The 8,805-nt window shown below is 42.6% G+C and overlaps 1 long non-coding RNA gene across 1 annotated transcript; it reads right to left on the reverse strand.

Annotated features, from left to right (window-relative positions):
• Nucleotides 1–204: 204 nt before the first annotated feature.
• Nucleotides 205–8,460, reverse strand: LOC114686263. Its single transcript, XR_003733565.2, has 4 exons — nt 7,710–8,460; nt 7,226–7,545; nt 3,968–4,218; nt 205–2,331 (listed from the first exon to the last, which is right to left on the reverse strand). It is a non-coding gene; the product is annotated as an uncharacterized LOC114686263 (long non-coding RNA).
• Nucleotides 8,461–8,805: the final 345 nt, after the last annotated feature.

An 8,805-nucleotide genomic window follows, 5' to 3' on the forward strand; every position in this document is an offset into this window, starting at 1 on the left:
GTGGCCGACCTGGAATGGAAGCCGGTTTGACGCAGGTGAGAGGACAGACAGATTGACCACAGGAATCAAGCCGTGGTCAGTGCACCAGAATTTCACAATGTGCAGGTAAATGACATCACAGGGGGAAAAAAATAACCAATGTGGTAAGTGGCGTTGCAAACAAATCACAAGCACAGAACATCTCGGATTCAAATACTCATTTGGTTAAGTGAGGAAAAATAATGCTTTATTTACACAGTCTCAGTACCCACTATAGAACTTCTGTTGCAAACCCCCTCGAGTCTTGTTTGGAATCATTACAGCCAATATTTGAGATTGAAAGAATAAACAGATTTGGATTTCTATGAAACTGTGAAAGAAAAGGGGGATTTGCATCAATGAAGTAGTTGTTAGAACAATCTCTGAAAGGAGGCAGTTTCTTTTACGTATCTTTGGAAATCTTTATGGTATTGCAAAAATGAAGGACAGAAAGTCAGATCACATGTACATTTCATGAGCTGTAAACTTGTGTATTTTTAAGGATAAAATGTAGTGGCAAAATAATTACAGATGATGCTCATAACTGCTCACAGTTTTGTGAGTCATCAATAATAGAGAACATGTCATAACGGAAAAAAAATTTCTCCCCTCGTGTATTTTAGGACAAACTTGGCAACAGGTAACATAGTCCCCAAGCTGTGATAATCATCATTTTGTATATGAAAAGATATCTAGAAGTAGGAAGGGCTGGGTTGGCTAACAGCTTAGATTTTTCCATGATTGCCTTTTCCCTAGTGACTCGAAGTCAGCTGGCATAACTCTGTATGTTGCAGCCTTACATGCATTGTCCAAGTAAGAAGGAAGCATCCTCAGGCCTCTTTCCATCGGAGGAAAACACCTCTCTCCTCCCTGACTGTTTTAGGTCAGGCTTGACCTTGTGGTCCACTGGCCCCAAACTGGGTTTCATTCCCTCTCAACACTAATAACGGTAACAATAGTAACAAATGGTGGATGGAGACTAGAATTACCCCTAATTCATGCAGAACAGGGTCCAGCAGATTCCTGAAAAGGACCAGCCGGCAAACATTGTTGGAGACTTTTCAGGACATGCTGTCTCTACGGTACGCGTTCAGTTCTGCCACCGTAGAGCCGTGGACACTGCCGACAATTAAGTGTGGCTGTGTTCCAACAAGACTTAGCTTTTGCATGTGGACATTTCATCCCATAAGTGTTAGGTTGCTTCTTTATTTTGCTGTGATGAAACCATGACCAAAAGCAACATTTTAGTTGCTTTTATGGGTTAGAATCCATGTCCAAGTTTGTATCAAGTTAGGACAACATGTAATTTTTACTTCTCACATTGTATTATTTTTTGAGTGTTTCAACTATTTAAAAACCAGGTGTTTTTTTAAAAGCATTTAGAGCAGCTGATGGAGTAGACTTGGCTAGCAGGCTCACTTGTCAACCACGTTTAGAGTATGGGTGCTTTGTTGCCTTGGGACTGTAGGAGGAGCCCACTTCCTCTGAAATTAAAAACACTCCGGTCTTGGAAAGAGAGGAGAAATCGGGGGAATTCCAAAGTTTTCTAGGAGCAATCTTCTTCATTAAAAAAGTTTTATGTGACCCCAGGTTATTTAGGGAGATAAAACAGATGTACAAATCAAACATTCCCTTATAATATATTTATAATAAATCATAAATTTGTTTTAAAACACTTTGGTATACATATCATTTTAGCATTCATAAAAGACGAACATGTGTTAACATACTAAAGATGTGCGTGCGCCTATTTATTTTTATATAAGGAATGCAATCTTAGTTAAATAATTGATGCTGAAGAAGGCAGAGCATGGTCGGTGTACCTGGCTCTTCCTGATGAGCTTCTCCAGCTGCTCCCCACTCCTGTCCAGGGCATTTCCTGTGCTCCTCTGTTCTGCCTGGTGTTTCTCCAGCACAGCTCTCAGATACCCAGGGTGCAGCCCTACCTTCTGCTGCAGCAGAGCGAGCAGCTCACGGTGAAAAGACTGCAGCCTCTCAGCTAGCTGGTTCTGGACTTGGGTCGTCTGGAAGAGGATGTCTCCAAATTCCCAGGAGACCCAGCTCCTGGTGGCCAGTTCCCGCATCTTTACCAAGTCATTCAAATAGCCTTTGGCAGCAAGAGCCACACCCCCCAGGGCTTTCTCATAGCAATTCCACGGGGTGATGAAGTTGCAGAGGCTGGAATTGAACAGCATCGTGATGATGGGTCCTGTGGACAATTTCTAAGAATCGTGCATCTCTTCTGAATGAGACAGCAACATGGTCCTGAGTCCTGCGTGAATCCCAGAACCATTTCACAGGCAGGATTCTGAACTGTGTAAGAGTAAGAAGAAAAGAGCTGTCTGAACAATGACCAGAAGCAAGCAGGCGGCATGGGCGCATTTGGTTTTCCATCCTGTTGACCACAGAGGTGATGTGACCAGCTGTCTCTAATCTCCTGCCCACGTGGTGGACTATAACCTGTGATTTTAAGCCAAATAAGCCCTTCTCTCCCCTAAGTTGCTTTTTGCCATGGTATTTGTCTTAGTTTTGTTCTGCTGTTGTGATAAAATACTGTGCTAGCTGAAGGGGCTCCGTATTTCAGAGGTTTCAGTTCATGGTCCTTTTGGGGGAGTGTGGTGCGACAGCATCGTAACAAGGTAGGTTGTAAAGCGCCTCACCTCATGGTGGCCAGAAAGCAAAGAGAGTAAACATTCCCTTCAACGTCATACCCCCAATGGGATGGAAAGATATCTCAGCAATTAAGAACATTTTTTTTTTTTTTGTTCCTGCAGAGGACTTGAGTTTGATTCCCAGAACCCACATGGCAGCTCACAACAATTCATAACTCCAGTTCCAGAGGAACCAGTGCCCTCTCCTGGCACCTGTGGGCAACAGGAATGCATGTTTTATGCACTGACATGCATGCAAGCAAAATACTCAGACGTAACATTTTTTTAAGTATTTTTTTTTTAAAGAACACCCCCCAATGGCCTAACTTCCTTCCCCTAAGCCCTACTTCCTCCAAAGGTCCACCATGTCCCAATACACAATCATCTTGGAACAAAGCCTTCAACGCATACGCCTTTGGAAGACATTTGGGATCCAAATCATAACAATATGGTGGCACACACTTGTAATCTCAGGGTGCCAATGTAGGAAAATCTTCAAGACCAGCTTTGACTACAAAGTGAGACTTTATGTCAAGAAAAAATGAAATAAAACAAAAACCCCTTGCAGGTAGCCCCCCAGGAGGGTGTGAATTGAGGATGCAAAAGCTGGTGTCGGAAACCCACACAGCAGGGTGTGTTTTGCAAGGAATATGGCCCTTTTTCAGGAGCATGATCTTCAATCAGTGTAGTCCTCGGGGCTATTAATTAAACCCAACTGAAGTTAACTCTATTTGCTGAGGCACAATAGGCAGTTGATTAAAGAGATAGTTTGACTTTTATAAGGGGGAATTCTGACTCCATGAACATAAGACCCCTCTCTATCCCACCACAGAGCTGGTCTTCCCTGGAAGCCCCTGCCGAAGCTCTGTGGATCTCTGCATGTTAATCTGCCCCACTGCCCCCTTTGTGTTTCTGTTCTTCCAAAGCTGGGCCTGATCCTCACCAAGTCTGCATGATAAATCATCCCATGCCCTGTCACTGCCTGATTTTGCTCATTTCCAAATGACAGGTCTTGAGTGACAGCTAATGGATGCCATGGCGCTGGTCTCTAGTCTTCGCCATCTCTACATAGGAGCAGGCACAGTGGGATTCTGCTTTCTGCCCTGAAAGGCAGGACTCACTTTAGTGTTAACATAGTTCCCCAAAAACAGAAGAGGAGTTTAAACCATGCTAATGGTGTGTAGCTAACCATGCTAACTAACAGTGCATAGCTAGACCATGCTAACTATAAGCAAACTCTAGACTGGTAAGGGAAATGGACAGGGGAAAAGGCAGGGGTCTTTGAAATATCAGGGTACCTTTGTAGACTTCCTATAGCTTGGTTTGAGCAGAAGTCTCCAGTACAGCTTGGCTGAAGGCCACACCAGGGAGCGCCGGATCCTGGGCTAAATCGCTGAGCAGGAGCCACCTGCTAAACTCCCATGGCCTTGTGACTCCAACAAGGGCCAGTTCTTCCTGTACTATTCCGTGTCCTTGCTGAGGCTCAGGAGCTGTGTGATGTGGCCCTTGCCAGAACCAGAACTCTAGCCTTGGTGCACTTACATCACTTCTGTCGAAATGAATCACAGCAATCAATTTGATAGATTACATCATTGTAGGCTACCAGGATTGACAGAGCTCTCTCTGTCTCCATCTGAGTTCCTTCTCCACCTCCATGACCTCTCATCTTGATTTATAGCTGGGTATAGCTTCATTGAGTTATTCTTTAGCAGCTGTATCCAATTTGAGACCCATAGGCGACATGCATCCCAGGATAGCTATGCATGTGACCCAAAATTTGTAAATGACAGTATCATGTCACCCTGGCGCCCCCTACAAGTCTCCTCACTTTAAAGACAAAAAGCATTCAATAACTATTCATTGAGCCACGTCCACATCTGATGATGATGCTTTTACTTAAATTTAACATCAAAACTGTTTTGAATATGTTAATAAGTGCCGTTTGAGAAACAGAGCACACATCTGTGTGTCATGGCACACATCTGCCATCCGAGTATAGGGGTTGATGAGACAGAAGGGTCGTATACCAAATTAGTCATCCAAAATAAATGTTACAAGCAAATTTATAGATCCTCAAAAAAGAAGAATGTCCATAGGGCCACAATTAGAAGATGAAAACATTTGCTTATAATTGGTCCTATTGGATTAGAAAGGGTTGTGAGACTATCGTGTAAATCTTTTGCTTCTTTTGGGTCTCCCTTGCCATTATTTATCTTCTATCTCAGGGCAGCAGACCCACCCATTCAGTCAGGAAATTGCAGCTCAACCTGAGCTGCCAAGGTCAGTAGCCTTCAGCTTGGGATTTTATATGTATCTTCACCATCCTACTCAGGAGCAACAGTTTAACACTATTAATCATGGCGGGCCATCACTGCTGTCCCAACCCTACAGCTCTTAAATCTTTTCTGTTTCGTGTGTATTTTGATCACAATAATGGAGACACAAAGATGATCTATGTCTCTTGTGGAAAATTCCCTTCTGTGAAGTAGGTAAGACAAGCAAAGCCGGAGAGCTTGAATGCCCAGGCAGGTTGTATATATTAGCTATTTAACATATGGCATATAATTACATTTTTTTTATTTAATAGCAAAACCTGTAGGAGCCTGTTGAGTGTATTTGCCAATTCTCTAGAGGACCAGACTGATATATGTATATATATATATATATTATATATATATATATATAATATAATGATTTATTAGAGTGGTTTACACATTGTGGTCTGGCCAGCAATGGAGAGGCCAAGGATCTGATTGCTGTTCAATCCACAAGGCTGGATGTCTCAGCAGTCCCGATCTGGTGTTGGAGTCCCAGGGAAGCCCCAGAAGGCTGCTGGTCTTTAGTCTATGTTAGAATTCTGAAGAAGTGGGTTCTGTGTCTGGATGCGTTGTTTGCATAAGCCTATGTATCCCACACAGTGGATACAGCTTCCATGATTGCCAGAAGAGGAATCCCTGGAGCTGGAGTTACAAGGGGTTGTGAGTTCCAATCAAACCTGGGTTCTCTGGAAGAACAGCCAGTGCTCTTAACCACTGAGCCATCTCTCCAGCCCCGTGAAATCCTATTTTAAAATACCGTACATCTCCTTGTTATCTACTCTACCTTTATATTTTCTGTAGCACTAAACATGCTATTTATGGATTCATCTCCTCATTTGTTTATTGTTGGCCTCACCCTTCACTGCCTGCTCATTTGCAGTTGGAAACCAACAAGAACAAGGACTTAATGCTTTTAACTGATGGTTCTCTACTTTAGGGCGGCTCTTAACTATGTGTAACTGCTTAATTTCCATATAATGTAATGAATTTTACAGTTCAGACTCTCTCTTGCACTAGTCCCATGTCAAGAGCTCAGGAGCAGCTTGTGGTTTGTGGTTTGTGGCTTGTGGGCAGGACACACACAGAACAATTTCATCATCTCCATAAATTCTATTAAGCATCACTGATGTAGAGCAGTAGCTGGTACACCGTGGCATTCAGGAAACACGTTTAGAAGGAAGTTCCCCATGACATTAATCTCAGGACATGGTAGACGTAGTCTTTCTTACCTCCATTATGGAGAAGCAACCCAATTTCCCTTTGGTAATCTGCACCGCTCCTAACACTGTTTTTCCTTAACCTAGTGGCTTAACATAGTGGTTTCTCAACCTGTGGGTTGTGACCCCTTTGAGATTGCATATTAGATCTTTACATTGTGATTCATAACTAACAAAATGACAGTTATAAAGTGGCAATAAAAATAACTATACAGTTGAGGGTCACCACAACATGAGGAATTGCATTAAAGGGTCCCAGTATTAGGAAGGTTGAAAAATCACTGCCTTAAGGGCATCAGAAGCCCTAAGTGGCTAAGGGGAAGTCTGAGCTCCCAGACAATGGGATATTTGTTGAAACATTTAATATTCCCAAAGATGTCATTTTAATAGGTTTTAAGATATTTAGAGTAGTCAAATTCATAATGGTATGTATTTATCAAGCCTTAATATATGATTACAATATTTAAATTTGAATCTGCATGTGCATTTTAATTGGGCATGCCAAAAAATAATTTTAGCACATAACAAAAATGATTTAAAAGGGGAACTGAAGTGGCCAGAGTCTGTTAAAAAATATTTTTGGCACAAAAAAAATATTAAAAAACCGAAAATATTAAAAACAATTACCATAGACACATGACACAATGACATGCACCCAGTTGAGAAAAAGTAAAGGGTAGAAAGTTTCTCTATTTTTTAGGATGTGAGGAATGCTTAGTAACACAGAAGGTTAAAACAAATATGACATTTGCCACATAAATTTAAGCTGGTACTATTCTCTCTGTCTGTCTGTCTGTCCCTTTCTCTCTAAATGGCCAAGGGAGGAGTGGTTTGTTTCTCTCTCTCCTCTTTACCACCCTTCCTCTATTGTCCCAGACTATTTTCTAACAGGTAACTTGGGTGTCCCAATTTGCACCAATCAGGTCTGGCCACCCTTCCACAACAAGCCAATTAATTAAAAGAACCAAATTAAACATAGACAGCGGGGGGGGGGGGGGGTGGATTTATTTAATGTGCTCACTTTGGGAAGGGAGGACAGAGATCCAGCGAACTTCTCAAGTCCACTTTAGGGTCCTGAAGTAAGATCAAAGTTGAATAGAGGACCAAGGAAGCGCACATCCAACCAGTCCTTCCCAAGGTGCGGTCATGTTGTAGGAATTTAGCAGAGACACTGTATCTGGGACAGACATAAGAATGAACACCCAACTTTGAAGAATCATTGTGGTAAACAGCAAAGAATCCTTGTGGAAAACAGTGATTGTTTCTGTGATTTGTAGAACTGTTTATCTGAAGGAGGTTGCAGCCATCCCTTGACTTTGGTCACAAGGTGCCTCAGCACACCTGAGCTTTTTTTTTTTTTTTTTCGAGATAGGGTTTCCCTGTGTAGCTTTGTGCCTTTCCTGGAACTCACTTGGTAGCCCAGGCTGGCCTCGAACTCATAGAGATCCGCCTGGCTCTGCCTCCCGAGTGCTGGATTAAAGCGTGCACCTCCACCGCCGGCTTACCTGAGGCTTTTATATTATTGTGTATTGCAAATGATACATAATAAAGTTCTAAAGTCATGAGGGCCTGTGATGCTTTCCTTTAGTAAGAGATGTAAATTAGATTAGGGAACTTGGTATACGGAAATACTTAGTGTAACAATCAATAAATCAGTCTTTGTAAGGCTGTTCGGCTCAGTCCATCAAAGAGGCTGGACCTTCCTGCTGCCACATAGGCTTTAAAATTTGATGTTGGAGAGCCTTCTTTCTTCAGCTAACCCAGGCTACACAGAACACCCTGACACAGCCACACAAGCCATTGGTTCAACATCAGCTGAGTCTTAGCTTCATCCTCTAATGTGGTCTGACAAGATGTTCAAACTGAAATAACCTTCAGGGAGACAAGTTACTCCTCTGGATGGTGCCCCTTCCATCTCCCAGCATGAGATTCCAAAGGAAACCCCATGTCCTTAGGGTCCATTCTTTCAACAGTCTGGTAGTCAGGTTGAGAGACACAAGCATCTCTTTGTATCTGCCAGCCCGGTACATGGAAGGGTCTTTATAAAGATGTTCCCTGGAAAATCCATGAGAAAACAACACCAGATGGTCTGGACTCAATGGATCCATGCAGGTGCTAGGCTTCCATTTAAGAGTTTTCCAGTGAAAAGTGGATCTGCCTCAGATCCCCACGTTGTGATGTCATAATTGTCCACATTAAAAATAAAACAAAGCCGGCCGGTGGTGGCGCACGCCTTTAATCCCAGCACTTGGGAGGCAGAGGCAGGCAGATCTCTGTGAGTTCGAGGCCAGCCTGGGCTACCAAGTGAGTTCCAGGAAAGGCGCAAAGCTACACAGAGAAACCCTGTCTCAAAAAACCAAAAAAAGAAAAAAAAGAAAAGAAAACAAACAAACAAAAACCCCACAACTCTCATCCTAAATGGAATAAGAGTTTATTCTGGATCTGTCTTGAGTGACCAAGGCTCAGGAACACAGATCTAGGTTAACCCAAATTCCATGTTCCAACATGGAAGCAGTTTCATTAAGTTTTTATAGTTTTACAGAACAAAGAAAGTTATGTAAGACAAGGTTAAAATACATTGGTGGATACATCAGAGAGGAA

This window comes from Peromyscus leucopus, chromosome 17 (genome assembly GCF_004664715.2).
Source record: "Peromyscus leucopus breed LL Stock chromosome 17, UCI_PerLeu_2.1, whole genome shotgun sequence".
Classification (NCBI taxonomy): domain Eukaryota; kingdom Metazoa; phylum Chordata; class Mammalia; order Rodentia; family Cricetidae; genus Peromyscus; species Peromyscus leucopus.